The sequence below is a fragment of the Lissotriton helveticus genome, chromosome 3_1 (assembly GCF_964261635.1).
Source record: "Lissotriton helveticus chromosome 3_1, aLisHel1.1, whole genome shotgun sequence".
Classification (NCBI taxonomy): domain Eukaryota; kingdom Metazoa; phylum Chordata; class Amphibia; order Caudata; family Salamandridae; genus Lissotriton; species Lissotriton helveticus.
In genome coordinates, this window is record NC_136061.1 from 176,172,710 (window position 1) to 176,187,587 (window position 14,878).

General features: G+C 47.2%; 1 protein-coding gene across 4 annotated transcripts in view; it reads right to left on the reverse strand.

The window, feature by feature from the left end:
- The window catches only part of ABHD11 (abhydrolase domain containing 11), a 149,895-nt gene that overhangs the window by 102,215 nt on the left and 32,802 nt on the right, over nt 1-14,878 (reverse strand). The window lies entirely within an intron of this gene.

A 14,878-nucleotide genomic window follows, 5' to 3' on the forward strand; every position in this document is an offset into this window, starting at 1 on the left:
CACCTCTGCAAAATAGATAAGTAACTCCCCATGAAGATGAATGTCTATGTAGCACTGGAGCCAGATAGCAGCTCGGTTGGTTGTGGGTCCATTACTGAATAAATACTTGGATACTCTAATACAATGTTTTAGATGTGGGTCTAAGTCACCATATCAGCCCTATATGCCCAGCCCTTGGTAAAAAAAATGTGAAATGTAACAAGAATGGTTATGTCCAGTCTGTGTGCAGAGGTAAAAGTGTGATTCAGGTTAGCACTATACAAGCTCAGAATTCTACTGAAGATAATATGTTCTTACAGAATGAGATGCAGTCTGACCTTCACTGAGGAGGGACGCACTCCCGTGATTACCGCTAATAGTTGCAATAAAGTATTTCTTGAAAACTCAGAACATGGTTCAGCTCCTTCTTTGCAGGGAAGCATACTTTACAACCGCCCACACTGAGATCCGAGGCGGGCGAGCTGTGAAAGGCCGAAGATGGAAGTTGCTCTGCCCTGTGCCCGATACATTATGAGGATTTCTTGATGGGAGAGGCGGATCACTGTAGATCTGTTGAGCCGTGAAGGGAAGGGCTTATCCCGCCTGCCTCCTGCTGCTTTGTCGAGGATACCGGCCTTGGCCCAGTGAACTCTGACGCCTCGGCACGCCTCAATGGCTGGGTAAGCGCTCAGCTTGCTGTCTGCTCTGCCGGAATGACCGGTTACTCACCGGTAATATTCATTACTCCGAGTCGTAGCCCTCCCCGTCCCAGTCCTTACCTATGAGCATAGCTCCTCCCACCAGAAACTCCCAAGCAACTAAAACCCATCCCTTCCCTCCAGGCCACACCAACACCCTAAGGCATATAATCATGTGACCCGCCCATCCACATCCTGTACCACCAAGCACAAGAAGCCGAACAGGGAGGGAGGGATGGGAACCAGGACTGGGACGGGGAGGGCTACGACTCGGAGTAATGAATATTACCGGTGAGTAACCGGTCATTACCTCCTCGTCAGCCCTCCCCGTCCCAGTCCTTACCCATGAGCAGATACCAAAGCAAGAATCGGCTTCACACAGCAGCAAAACAGACTCAAGCCTCACAGGCAGGAAGGCACACAACCCGAGCAGAACGCAACCCAGCGTCCCCAAACCCAGGAGACACAGTCCCACACATCAACCAACGACTAGAGGACATAAAAGCTCGAGGAGAACACCCAGCAGCATACACGCAGAACACAGCCAGGGAGGCCCCCCGGAAGCAAGTACAAGAAGCAGCCACCCCCGAGGCTAGGTACCTCGAACCGACTCAGGCGCCAACACACCACAAGCCCAACTGCAGGCCGCACAGCCAACACAGCCACCGACGGAGAGCAGCCACAACAGGCCCCAAAACAGGACCAGCCAGCCCAAAGGCAACAAAAAGGGAAAACCACCCCATAAAAAAGACACCGCAGGAAGGAGGAACACCTCCAGAGCCCGCACAACCGTCAAACAGAGTAGCTGCACCGAAACCCCAGAAAGAGGAACAGGACAGAAAACAGGCAGAACCAGAAACCCCAACAAGGAGCAAAGGAACGAAAGAACGGCGCCAGGAGGAACCATCCAAAACCACCCGGACACCAAGGGGCGCATCGGCCCAATGCCCGAACCCTGAAAGGCCAACACATCCGCCCACAGAGCACGCAGGGAGGACACAGGCCGACCCAGTCGAAGCCAACCGCCCAGAAACCCAAGACCCGCACCGGAATCCAATGCAGACACACCCCGTGCCGGACAGTACACCAGGAAGGAAAACCCCACGACCGGCCCAGGACAGGAGAGGCGAAGGGCTTCCGAATTGAGGAAAGGCACACAGCAGGCCCCCGTCCAACGAAGGACAGGGCAACCACCCCCCAGACAGTGCCGGGCCAAACCAGAGAACAACCTCAACCCAAGGCGATCCTCGGAGATGCAAAACAGGACCAACAACGGAACCCCGAACCAGGTCAGCAAGAGGCCCAACACGGACAGGGAGGGAGACACCCCACTCAGGCGAGTCGCCACAAGAACAAAACCCCCGGCAGACAGAAAGCCCAAAGGGAACTACAAAAAGTACCACCAGGGGACACAATCACAGCATTGGCAGGATTCGAACCCAGGCCTCCGAGGGCGGGCACCACAATAAGGTACAAGAAACACCCACCAGCCAAAGCCCCATGGCACCACCACCCAGTCCGACCAGACCGATAGGAACCTCAAGAGGAGCCAAGGCAGAAAGAGGCCAGGCCAACCGAACCGACCACAGGAGACAAAGAAAGCAGAAGAAGGACCCAAACTCACACCAGTGCGAGCCTGCGCCACCAGAGGCACAAGACAAACCATCGAGCTAAAGCTCTCCGGTCAAAACGAAAGCACCACAAGAACCAAAACCACCAAGGGACACCACGAAAGCAGAGGCAGGATATGAACCCAACGCCAGTGTGAGCCCGCGGCAGCAGAGGCACAAGACATACCATAGAGAAACAGGTCCAAGGACAATCAACGCCCAACAAGCCCAAGACAGGCACAGAGGCAACCGCTCACGGGACATAAAAGGGCAGCCACGCAAGAGGAGCGAACCACCAGCCAACAGGACCACCCACGGCCAAAGGCCACACCCCCCGGAAACAACAGCAGACAGCCCAAAGAAGCCGGAACCCAAAGCCCCAGAGCAAGACACACCTGGGGGGAACAAGCGCCAACGGGCCCAAGGAACAAACCCCACAGCAGCAGACAACAGCCGCGGAACATGGAGCCACCGGGGAGAAGCGGAAGACTGAGCCCCCAACAACCACCGCAGTCCTCGCAACAGAGCCAGCCCGCAGGGCACCGGCAGGAAGACCCTACCAACCGAGGCGCCAAAATCACCCAACGAACAGGAGCACCTGAGCGGCGCAAAGAATGGAAGACTCCAAGACAAGAATCCACCCAAACCGACTCAGGAGCCAGCAAACACCCAGTGAAAGGGCCGGAGCCGGAAGGAAAGAAGAGGAAGAATCAACCAACCGTCCAAGGATGGGAACACCCGGAACCCCAGAGCAGGCCAAACAGAGTAGCTCAACAAAACCACCCAGGGAGCCAAAGGTCAGCAAACACACCAGGAGGCGCAGACCATCCTAAAGGCAGCCCCAAAAAGCGGAAATGAACAACACCCCCACAGAACGTAGGAACCACCACGAAGCCGCGTGAACTGACATATGAAAGCAGGCGTCCCAAAGAACCAGAGAATCCAGGAAAAACCCCACCAACAGGAAGGGAAGAAACAACCGAAGAGACACCATCATGAAGGAATGAAGAGGGTACCACACAGGCCCAACAGAAACGAAGCCCCGAAAACCGAGAAAGAAAGCCCGACACATCGCCAAAGAACCCGGAACAGGGGCAGCGCAGAACCCATCCAGTAGCCCAGCAAGGAGGGACCAGAAGAAGAGGAAGCACTCAGAAAACCCTGGGACATGTGGAAGGAAGGGACCCACCGGCCGCGCACCACACCACAAAAGGGTCGGGCAATCAAAGTTAACGAAAGGCAGACCAAAAGCCCGCACACAACCCGTAAACTACCCACACCGAGTAATCGGACTGGAGCCAACAAGAACGACCGCAGCCGCCAAACCGAACAAGGGCACCAACGGAACCCCAAACTGGACAGAGCCCCCGAAGGAAAGCCCCATCACAGCAGCCCCACAATCAGCACCGCCTCCCCAGGCCAGAAGCACAATAGCCATCAAACAGCCATAGAGGACCAAGCCGCAGCCGTACCAAGGGAACCGAAGGACAAATCCGTCAGGAAACGCAACAGCAGTCCCAACATGGAAAAAGAATCAGAGGGAACTTAGCCCACAGCACCCGGTAGTCCAAGGTGGCCTCCCAACCAGGCACCAACCAGGCCCGACCATGCCCAACTCCCGAGAGCAGACCGGAGCAGGCGAAACCAGGGAGGCAAGGCCGTAGGCCGCAGAGAAACCTCGACAGCCACACAGAAGCAACCGAACCCAAAAGCAGGGGCAAGGCACAGACAGAACAGTAGGACCAGAGGCAGAAAAAGATGGATCCAAGGCCTCGCAACAAGCAGGACCACAGAATAAGAAGGAACGGCACCCACAAATACCAACAGGCACCGAGAAGGCACACCAGCCAGCAGGGATCGACCATCACCACAGCCAGGACACCACAGCGAACCACTGTAAAGGACACCCCACCGCCAGAGCCAGGGGAAAAACAAGTGTGACAACATCCTGCCACCCCCCATCAAGCACACCGCTCACAGAGTACAGAAAGACGGAGGCCTACAAGCCCCAACAACAGGAAAAAGGGGAAAAAGTCTACAGACTTCCCACCTCCCAAGGGCCAAGGGTACCCCAAACCGTCCCAAACACGTAGCAGAACACCGTGAAGCCTGCCCACAGGACTCACCCGAAACCACGTCCGGAGCCACGACAGCAAAGCATCCAGCACATGACAACAGTGAAGGAGCAGCGGAAGACCCAGCGACCACCACCCCCCAGTTACAGCGTAGCCCAAACCACACATCTCCAGTAGGGGAACAGAACAGAGAAAGTAGAGCCCAGACCAAGCAATGCAAGATCCACAAGGGCCAATCAGGGAAAGCCACACCCCAACAGGACAGCAGGCCAGCCCAAACAAGACATAAAGAGGGAGTCCCGGACCCCCCCAAACACCATGGTCCCACTAAAGCAGGGACTCAAACGTACATGAAACAACAGGTATCCAAGGGGAACAAAACACAGCCGCCAAGCAGACCGCCACACACCTACCTGAAAGGAGGACAGACGTGCAGAGAAGCCAGCCATGCACAACACACCCCCCCTCCCACCCCGGGCGAACCCGCTAGGGCAGGGAAACAACCTGGAAGAGGGGAGGCCCCAGCAGGAAGACAAGTCGTGCCCCCACCACGGGTCCCTGTCAGAAACAGAAGCAATGCCCTCAAAAGGGGCAGAGAGCAACCCACGGCAGGAGAAAGAGGCCAGGGGAGAAACCAAGGACCTACAGCACACAGAGTCCCGACCCCCCAAGGAACCGGCCCCAGGCATGCGTATTGTAAAGATAATAAAGCACATGTTCTCCGTTAAGGGCAGGCTCAAACACCCAACACGCTCCACAGTACATAGAGGATCATGTCACTACGATAAACAGATGTAGCCGAGGCACAGCCCAACACAATCAGAACACCAGGGCACCCCCAGATCCAAACAGACACGGGAACATCGGAAAACGTAACGGCGCGCTTTTCACGAGCACCAGTAGCATCACAGAAGGACACAGGATTACGTTCTGTAGGCGGGGGAGGAAATGCGAAACGCTCCGAACCACACGAGGTTGAAGCAACGCCAACACCCGAAACCGGGCAACCAAGTCCAAAGCCGGAAGCAGTGCATGGGACACCACATCCTAGCCCCCGAAATCCCGGACAAACCAATGGCAGCAAACAGTGGGAAACACGGGCCCGTTACGAGCACCCAGCCACCAAACACACCACCAAGGAGGAGCCAAACCGCCATGCCACAGGCGAGCAGAGAGGCCAGCCGCGCCCAACACACCCCCCCTCCCTCCCCGGGCGAACCCGCTAGGGCAGGGAACATACCCGGAAGAGGGGAGGCCGCAGCAGGGAGACACCACCCCACACCAGGCAGTCAAGGCCCCCCAACCCCACGGTCCCGCTAAAGCAGGGACTCGAAAGTACATGGAAAGAAAACAAGTACATTAGGGGAACAAACGGCCGCCCAGCAGGCCGTTTCACACTCACCCGAAAGGAGGCACCATCGGTCCAGTACCTCCCCACAACGAAGTTGCCAGGAAATGAATTCCGCAGAAAAAACAAACAGGATGTGGATGGGCGGGTCACATGATTATATGCCTTAGGGTGTGGGTGTGGCCTGGAGGGAAGGGATGGGTTTTAGTTGCTTGGGAGTTTCTGGTGGGAGGAGCTATGCTCATGGGTAAGGACTGGGACGGGGAGGGCTGACGAGGAGGTAATGAGAATGATAGGTGCTAATCTGTGGAATGTTCCTTCTACCCCTCCCGACCAGAAAGACTGTTTCCTGGCCGCACCCATGAGTGTGACTCGTGAGCCTGCGGACTATGAGGCTCTCCATGGCCCGCTGGGCTGCTGGTGCCTGGTGCCGTCTGTGTCAGAGCACAGTGAACGTGTGGTAGGTTTTGAAGCCGAGCCCCCTACAGGTTTGGCAATAGAGTGCCAAGGCTGGAGTGGGGCCCCGAAGTTAGGAGGGGGAGCTGGACTATTGGACTGTCCAAAGGTGATTGTCCTGTGGAAACGTGGGCCCTGCAGAGACTCACATTGTTTCTTGCCACATTATGTTACGGGGTAGCCCTGGGGAATAGCTTGGTCTGCAGGCTGAAATCACAGAGGGATGATTTAGCAGACTAACCGGGAAAACGATCTATAATGCATCCCCATCTATTCCCTCTGTAACCTGGATTGACTATTTAAACATACTCTGGATTTGGCTGGCATTAATTACAACGCTGGCATCATCTACAACAGTGGTGCTGACCTGCTCGCATTCTCTCTGCTCTAACTGAAGTTGAATCCCTTAGAGGGACATTGGAATTGTCTTGTCTGGTCCTAAAAGATTACACTGTCACAACAAGCGTACAAAATAGAGGGATAACAAAGCACATATCGGACCCATCCCCAAACGCTGGATAGGGATTGACGGTCCAGTAACCCCCAGGGGAATCAACACGCTAACCCTGCTTCATCATGGAGAGAGAGCACAGGACTTTGATGCAGTGCTCCCCACCTCGACTTCCCTCAGCACCCATTCCATCCTCTCATTGCCAGATTCCTGAAGTATAGGGAGCTGGATGCTATACTCTGAGCAGCCAAGGGACTGATGTTCTAGTATTCCTGGATACTAATCTTTCCAGATTACACATGCCTGGTTTAACAGCGGAGAAGGTTAAGCAAATGATGCAGGCAATGAAGATTAAATACATGTTTATCTTCTGGCCCGGCTTAAGGTCATCCACAACTCACAAACCACCTTCTTCAATTCACCAGAAGCAGCCTTTGAGTGGGTAGTTAGAAATGAAAGGTTTAAAGCATTTTTAGCGACTTTTGATTCATATAGACTCGTGTCCAGAAAGATCTGGTGGTGGCTATGGTTAAGGGCTTTGTCTGCCTTCATGGCATGGATTTCTTTACCTGCTTCCTTTGATTCTTGCTTATTGTGCCTCAGTGGCATTTGATTCTCGTTTTGACTTTCTTCGATGGCATCTCGACCTTTTTTGCCTTGCTCCAACTCATTTCCTGAATATTTTAATCCTCTCAGGAGGAAGAAAGGCATTCATGCAGTTCGTGTACAGAATAATAATAATAATCATAAAACCATTTATAGAGCGCCTGGTTACACTAATGACAGTGTGTCCCCGCGCTTAGAAATGCTACAGTACCCTGAAGAGGCCGAGGATAGGGGCTATTCCAGAACCTAGGCTACAGAAAACACCTATTGCTTTGGAAAAAGGTACGTTTTTAGTTTAAGTCTAAATCTTGTTTCTGAGGGCTCCATGCGCAGGTCAAGAGGGAGATTGTTCCAGTGCTTACTTGCAAGAAAGCGAAAGGAGCTAGCTCCCATCCTGGTCTTGTGTACACGAGGGAGCTGAAACAACATCGCTCCAGCGGATCTAAGGTTCCGGGCGGGGCGATGGATGGTCAAAAGGTTACGCAGGTAACTAGGCCCTTTACCCTGGGCTATGCGGTGAGCAAAGCAAAGAGCTTTGAACTTAATGCGCTCCTCGATGGGGAGCCAGTGAAGTTTTCGTAATGCAGTTTTACCAGAAGCCCTGCGTGGAAGATTCAGTACCAGGCGGGCCGCGGCATTTTGAACACATTGTAGTTGATGTAAACCTTTTCTGCTTAGTCCCAGCAGAAGAGCATTGCCGTAGTCCAAGTGTGGAGTAACCAGGGCATGAACAAGTGTCTTCCTGGCACTGGTGGGGAGAAGATCTAGAACTTTTCGGAGTGTTTTTAATATTCCGAAACATTTACCCGTAATTTTGCTAATCTGTTTCTTAAAGGAGAGCTCCGCATCCAGCCATATACCTAGATTTTTAACAGAGTTAGCGGGGTGAGGAGTGGTGCCTAATTCTGATGGCCACCAGTCCTGCGACCAGGCAGAGGAGGATTTACCTACTATCATCAATTCAGTTTTATCGCCATTAAGGCGTAGGCAGTTGTTGTTCATCCACTCTGCCACAGAACGCATGCAGTTGGAAAAATTAATAGCATCCTCTGCCTGATTGTGGGTAAGTTTAATTATCAGTTGGGTATCGTCAGCATATGTGACGATATCCACACCAAAAGTTTCCACGATATGGGCTAGGGGCTCCATATACAGATTAAAAAGCGTGGGGCTCAGACTTGAGCCCTGTGGAACCCCATGTTTCAGTTTACGAAGAGATGATTTGTGAGGAGGGCAGAATACCTGAAAACTTCTGTTTTCTAAGAAGGATACTATCCATTTCAGGGCTGGTCCATCTACTCCCAGATCAGAGAGAACCATCCCTATGAAGGTCATCCTATGAATAGGAGACATGTGGAACTTCAGGACATTTATGGGAAAACCCAACTCATAGAGGAGAGTTACTGTTCACTGAAGGCCTTTCCTGACCTGCGGTGGGGACTCCGCTTTCATCAGCCAGTCAAATAACAATGTAAATACTTCAGGCCTCAAGAAATTACTCGCCCACTCGCTAGGGCGAGTCAGATTTTATCAGGGTGAGCTATTTTCAGGCCCTACTTGCCTGTTCTGGCGAGATGACAAACAACAGATTTTCTATTTACTCAGAAAGTGAATGAGCAATAAAGATGCCTTTAAAGCTTGCTTTGATCTTGTCACATTTGCTCTGTGTTAAGAGACAGAGGTCGAAATGTCAGCTTATGTCTTCTTACAATTTGTTGCTTATTTTATTCAGGAAAATGGTGTTTACTTTTCTTTCTCTGACTTCAAAGTAAGAGGCTTTTGTAAAGTGAACTACTGTCTGACAATCGTGATGTACAGAGTGTGAAATGAAGAGCTGTAGGATGTCAGCGTTTATTCTAACACACAGCATTTAAATAGCTTCTAAATGAACTGTCAATTATATTTGACTTTTAACATGTCAAAATATTTTTCAGTAGTTATGAAAACACATTTTTGTATTTCAGTGTGATGAAAAAAAGATTTTGAAAGGATGAAAACAAATCAGAACTCTTTACTTAGTGACGTGCTTGTGATACATTTTTTTTGCTGAAACTCAATTTCCACTGATTATTGTGTATACGCTATATAGTTTTATCAGTAAAACTGCATGTTAGTGGGAATGTTTGCGGCTATTGCCATGGAAAATGTGCTGTTTGTAGCTCTCAGTGTGCTAGCCCATCATGCTTTAGTAATATAGTACCCTATATGTGGTCTAGATTCTCCTTATATGTGGAGGAAATGTTTAGTCTATTAAATAAAACAAAAGAGTTTTTTGCACAACAGAAATATTTGAAGGTACTCTAATATGTGATACTGAAGAAAAAGGCAGCTCTGTAAAATAAAATATTTTCCTAGGTTCACACAATTTGAGACCAGTTTATGGATTAAGTAAATTACAGTTAGGTCGAATTGATTATTTAAGTCAGTAGACTTGCATGTCTGGAACATTTTAAGGATTTTTCGAAGCCTGTACTTGGATACCTAACTGTCATACTAAAGCTGCCATGAATACCAGCACTTTTATAAAGCTGCAAGGAGCAGTCATCAGTCTGAAGGATCTGTGAATTGGTAGTGCTGGGATCGCACCAAAAACCGCAGGTTATGCCTGTGGGCAGAAAGAACTGGAAGATGATAATAGGTGTCATGGAGATTCAAGGATGTTAACCAGTCTCCAGCATTCAGGGACAGTAAGGCTTAGCTAAGAGACAAATGGCCAGATGTACTAAAAGATTTAGCATTTCTTACATACAGAACACCGCAGCCAGACTTATTCTGGACCTCCCCAAACCAATCCTCATCGCCCCCCACCTGAGAGACCTCCACTGGTTCCCCATCCAGAAGAGATGCCAGTTCAAGTTCCTCACACACACCTACAAAGCCCTCCATGACCTGCCTACCACAACCATTGACTGAATTTCCACCAAACCTCTAACACCTGTGCTTCTCTTCACTCACACATGCCCCCCCCCCCCACTCATACATACAGCCAAGACCTGGAATGACCTTCCCCGCCAGTTCTGAATAGACCCCTCACTGGCATACTTCAGAAAACGACTCATGACCTAGCTCTTCGATGGAGACACAGCACCCAGATACGCCTAGGGGTGACAGTGTTGGACTTTACAAATGCTGATTGATTGATTTCTTAACAGACCAAATTGCAATTTTGGTCCCTTAAGAAATGCTAAATTGCTTTTTTTATACGCATAAATGCAGATAGGGAATCACAAAGTGGGATTGCTACCTAGTAGAAATCGCATTTTGCGATTCCCTAAATAGGAACATGTACAAAGGGTATATGGTCAAAATATCGAGTAACACAAATATCGACTCCAAAATATAGAATGGACAGAATATCGAATGGACAGAATATAGACATCAAAAATATCGTTTTTAAGGTAATTAATGTAATATCGATTTTAAAAATATAGAAAGTCAAAATATCGAAGTTCATAATATGTTATTAAAAATATCGAATTTTTAATAATATCGAATTTTTTAAAGTGTTTTGTATGTTAGTATAATTGTGAAAAGTGTATATTTTTTGTAATTTATTTTAAAAGTAATTAATTTTATGTTATTTAATTTTTGCGTAATTTAATTCTGTAGTGGGTTGTGGGCTTATAGGGGAATAGGGTGGGAAGTAATTTAATTATAATTGATTAAATATGTTAATTAATTTATTGGTTTTTTTTAATAAATTGCTAATTAATTTTTAATTGGTAATTAATTAATTCTTAGTTGATAATTAATTTGTAATAATTGATAAATATGTGAATAATATTAATTTATTTTTGTAGCGGGTTGTGGGTTTATAGGGGAATAGGGTGGGAAGTAATAATTAAATATGTTAATTAATTTATTGGTATTTATTTTGAATAAATTGTTAATTAATTTTTAAATGGTAATTCATTAATTCTTAATTGATAATTAATTTGTATTAATTGATAATTATGTGAATAATATTAATTTGTTTTCTGTAGCGGGTTGTGGGTTTATAGGGGAATAGGGTGGGAAGTAATTTAATTATAATTAATTAAATATGTACATTTATTTATTGGTATTTATTTTGAATACATTGTTAATTAATTTCTAATTGGTAATTAATTAATTCTTAATTGATAAGTAGTTTTTATTAATTGAATAATTGATAATTATGTGAATAATATTAATTTATTTTCTGTAGCGGGTTGTGGGTTTATAGGGGAATAGGGTGGGAAGTAATTTAATTATAATTAATTAAATATGTTAATTTATTTATTGGTATTTATTTTGAATACATTGTTTTTACTTGGTAATTAATTAATTCTTAATTGGTAATTAATTTTTAATAATTGATTAATTGATAATTATGTGAATTATATTAATTTATTTTCACTAGAGTGGGAATAGTAAAATGTACCCCTATGCTATCCAACGCTTTCCCTACTGTTGCACTCACTGCAGTGGGAATAGTAATTTTTACCCCTACGCTATCCAACGCTTTCCCTACTGTTGCACTCTCTGGAGTGGGAATAATAATTTTTACCCCTACGCTATCCAACGCTTTCCCTACTGTTGCACTCTCTGGAGTGGGAATAGTAATTTTTACCCCTACGCTATCTAACGCCTACCCTACTGTTGCACTCTCTGAAGTGGGAATAGTAATTTTTACCCCTACGCTATCCAACGCTTTCCCTACTGTTGCACTCACTGGAGTGGGAATAGTAATTTTTACCCCTACGCTATCCAACGCTTTCCCTACTGTTGCACTCTCATGGAGTGGGAATAGTAATTTTTACCCCTACCCTATCCAACGCTTTCCCTACTGTTGCACTTCCATGAGTGGGAATAGTAATTTTTACACTCCCCCTATCCTACGGTAATAATATTGTGGATTTGTTATTAATATTATGTTATATATATATATATATATATATATATATATATATATATATATATATATATATATATATATGTGTTTTAACATATATGATTGTATGTTATTTTTTTATAAGCTAAATTAAATATTTAATAATTTTAAGGTAATTTAAGTATTTTTAAGTATATTTTAGCTATTTATTTTTAATATTTTTTTTAATTGTACATTATTTTTAAGAAATGCAATATTTTTACAAAGTATATCTTTTTAAACGATATTTTGGATTCGATATTTTGGTACTTACCTGTTTGCAGATAGGAATTCGATATTTTGTCTGTCAATTTTTTGGCATCGATATTTTGGGTAGTCTATATTTTGTCCCTCGATATTTAGTCAGTGATCCGTACAAAGCATTTCCTAAATGCGGATTGGGTATTTCGGAAATGCTATTACCATTGACTCCAAGTTGATGGTAACCATGTGCAATTTTAAAAAAGCACCCCAAAATGCTTTTTTTAAAGTGCCACAAAGCACACACACATGGGGTACATCAAGGGGGGGGGGGCCTTAGGCCCATAGGTACGACTGATTTTGCATTTCCAAATTTGGATATACTATTAGGAAATTGCAAATTTGAAAATGTAAAACCATTCGTACCTATGGGCCTTTAAGGCCATAGGAACGAATAGTTAAGCATTTCCTAAATAGCGATGTCCTAATAGCGATTCCTACTCTATAAGAGTACCCCGAAAGCTATGGAAAAGATTTCTGACAAAGTTGCTGTCTGTTGAGGAACAATTATGTTGGTGGTACACAGGCTTTGGAACTATGTCTATGAAGCGAGGAAAATAAGTAACAGATGCCAGGGTGGTGTCTAATATACTCTAGTGTCATCATCTGAGTAGGTGGAGTCACAGCTTTAAAAGCATTGGCCCACCTGGTGGCAATGGAGGGCAATGCCGGGGAAAAACCTTTCTGCACCAATCAGAAGTCTAGAAAGAGAATCCTTAATGACGGGCACATGCAGAAAGGTCCATGCATCAGAAAACAGGGCACTTCTTGATCAGTTCATTCTAGTTAGGTGTTACACAGGAATGCCAAGAACTTCTCTCCATGTATGTCTGTATCAAAATCCAAGCCAAACTGCAGTGAAGTACTGTAGAGGGCTCAAGGTAAAGACACCTCAATCGCTTCAGTGTCCTGGGTGGGGAAAGGTTCTACCATGAGCACTGCCTTTTGCAGCAGTTCTACATAAAGACCAAGCCCAATCTTCATACCACAAAGGGCCACAAATACGAAAAAGCCTGTTTGTGATTTTCTAATTTATCAAGCAATTAGGAAATCACAAAGACCTATGTACAAATGTGTATCTTATGCATTTAGCGATTCCTAATGGGGTCACAATAGACCTAACTCATCAATATTCATGAGGAATCACTAAAAACACAGGGCTGGTGGCCAGCTGGCAACAGCAGACCACTATGTCTGTGTTTGCTTTTATAATAATGCAACTTTTTTTTATGCACCCCGCTTTCCTTAAAAGAAAATGGGATGCATTTAAAAATGAAAATGAAAAGTTGTCCTCTCATTTTTAGGTCTCGCCTGAGCCAGCGCATGCGCTGCTCTAGCGAGACATTTAGTAGCTGCTTTTAAAAGTGCTACCTTGCCGGCCACCAGCTTTATTTATTTATTTATAAAGTTTTATATAGCGCGATACACGCACCAGAGGGTGTGCGACATGCACAGATGGCATTTGGCTTCTTTGATCGCGCCTGTGAATGCCCTCCCCTACCTCCTCCCTTCTCCGACTCCCTTCTCGTTTGTCTCGTTGCAGTCACGCGCACCTCGCTTCAATGCCCCTCCCCCACCACAAAGCGCATCTCGCAGCTTGTTTTTTTGTTTTTTACTTTGAGCTTATCTCGCTTCTGCAACCCACCAGCGCAGCATGCAGTGGTGAGTATTTGTGGTCTCATCTCATACTTCCCCTAACCCTCTTTCATGACTCACCGGCATACTCACTCTCTTCCTGTCCTACGCGCCCCACCCGTCACTTTACTCTCTCCCTCCCTCCCTTTCGCTTTGCCCACTCTGCCTCAGCGTCAGACGGCACCGGTCTCTCCCACAATGTCGCAAAATGGCGGAGCTGAAGGTGACTGTCTCACTCTCTGTACTGTGGTCTCATCGCTTACTGCCCCTAACCCTCTTTCATGACTCACCGAGGGGCATACTCGCTCTCTTCCTGTTCTACTTTCTCCTTTGGCCCTCCACCGTCCTCGGGTCCCGGTCCTGTCTCTGTCTCTCCTCGCGCTGGCACTTGCTCCTTTGGTCTCAGTTCTAATCTCTCTTCGCATTCTCCCCCTGTGTCCAGGCTCAAGCCCCGCCAGAAAAGTTGTCTCTTGTACTATGGTCCCAGTTCCCTCCCCCGGGTCATCTGGCTCTTCACCCTTCCTGCCCACTAGCTGTGTCCTTCTCTAGCCTCACACTTCTCTACACGCCGCCATCATGTTTAAATTCTGTCACTGGAGCCAGGCCTTGCAGACAGTAATATTTAAAGCGCCTGGCGAGGTACGGAGGCTTTGCGGGGTACGGAGGCTTTGCGTTCAAGCAGTGGCTCTTTCCAGGCCCTCTTGAATATCCCCCCCGAGCTGTACTACGACAGAACACTCCGTCCGTAGCTTATGGCAGTTTTTTGGGCAGTCAGCAGCACAAGGCTTGCCTCCCGTCCTCTTCTTCCCTTGTACTCACCCCTCTCAGCCCACGGCTCCCTGCGCCTCTCCAAGCTCACGTTGTATCT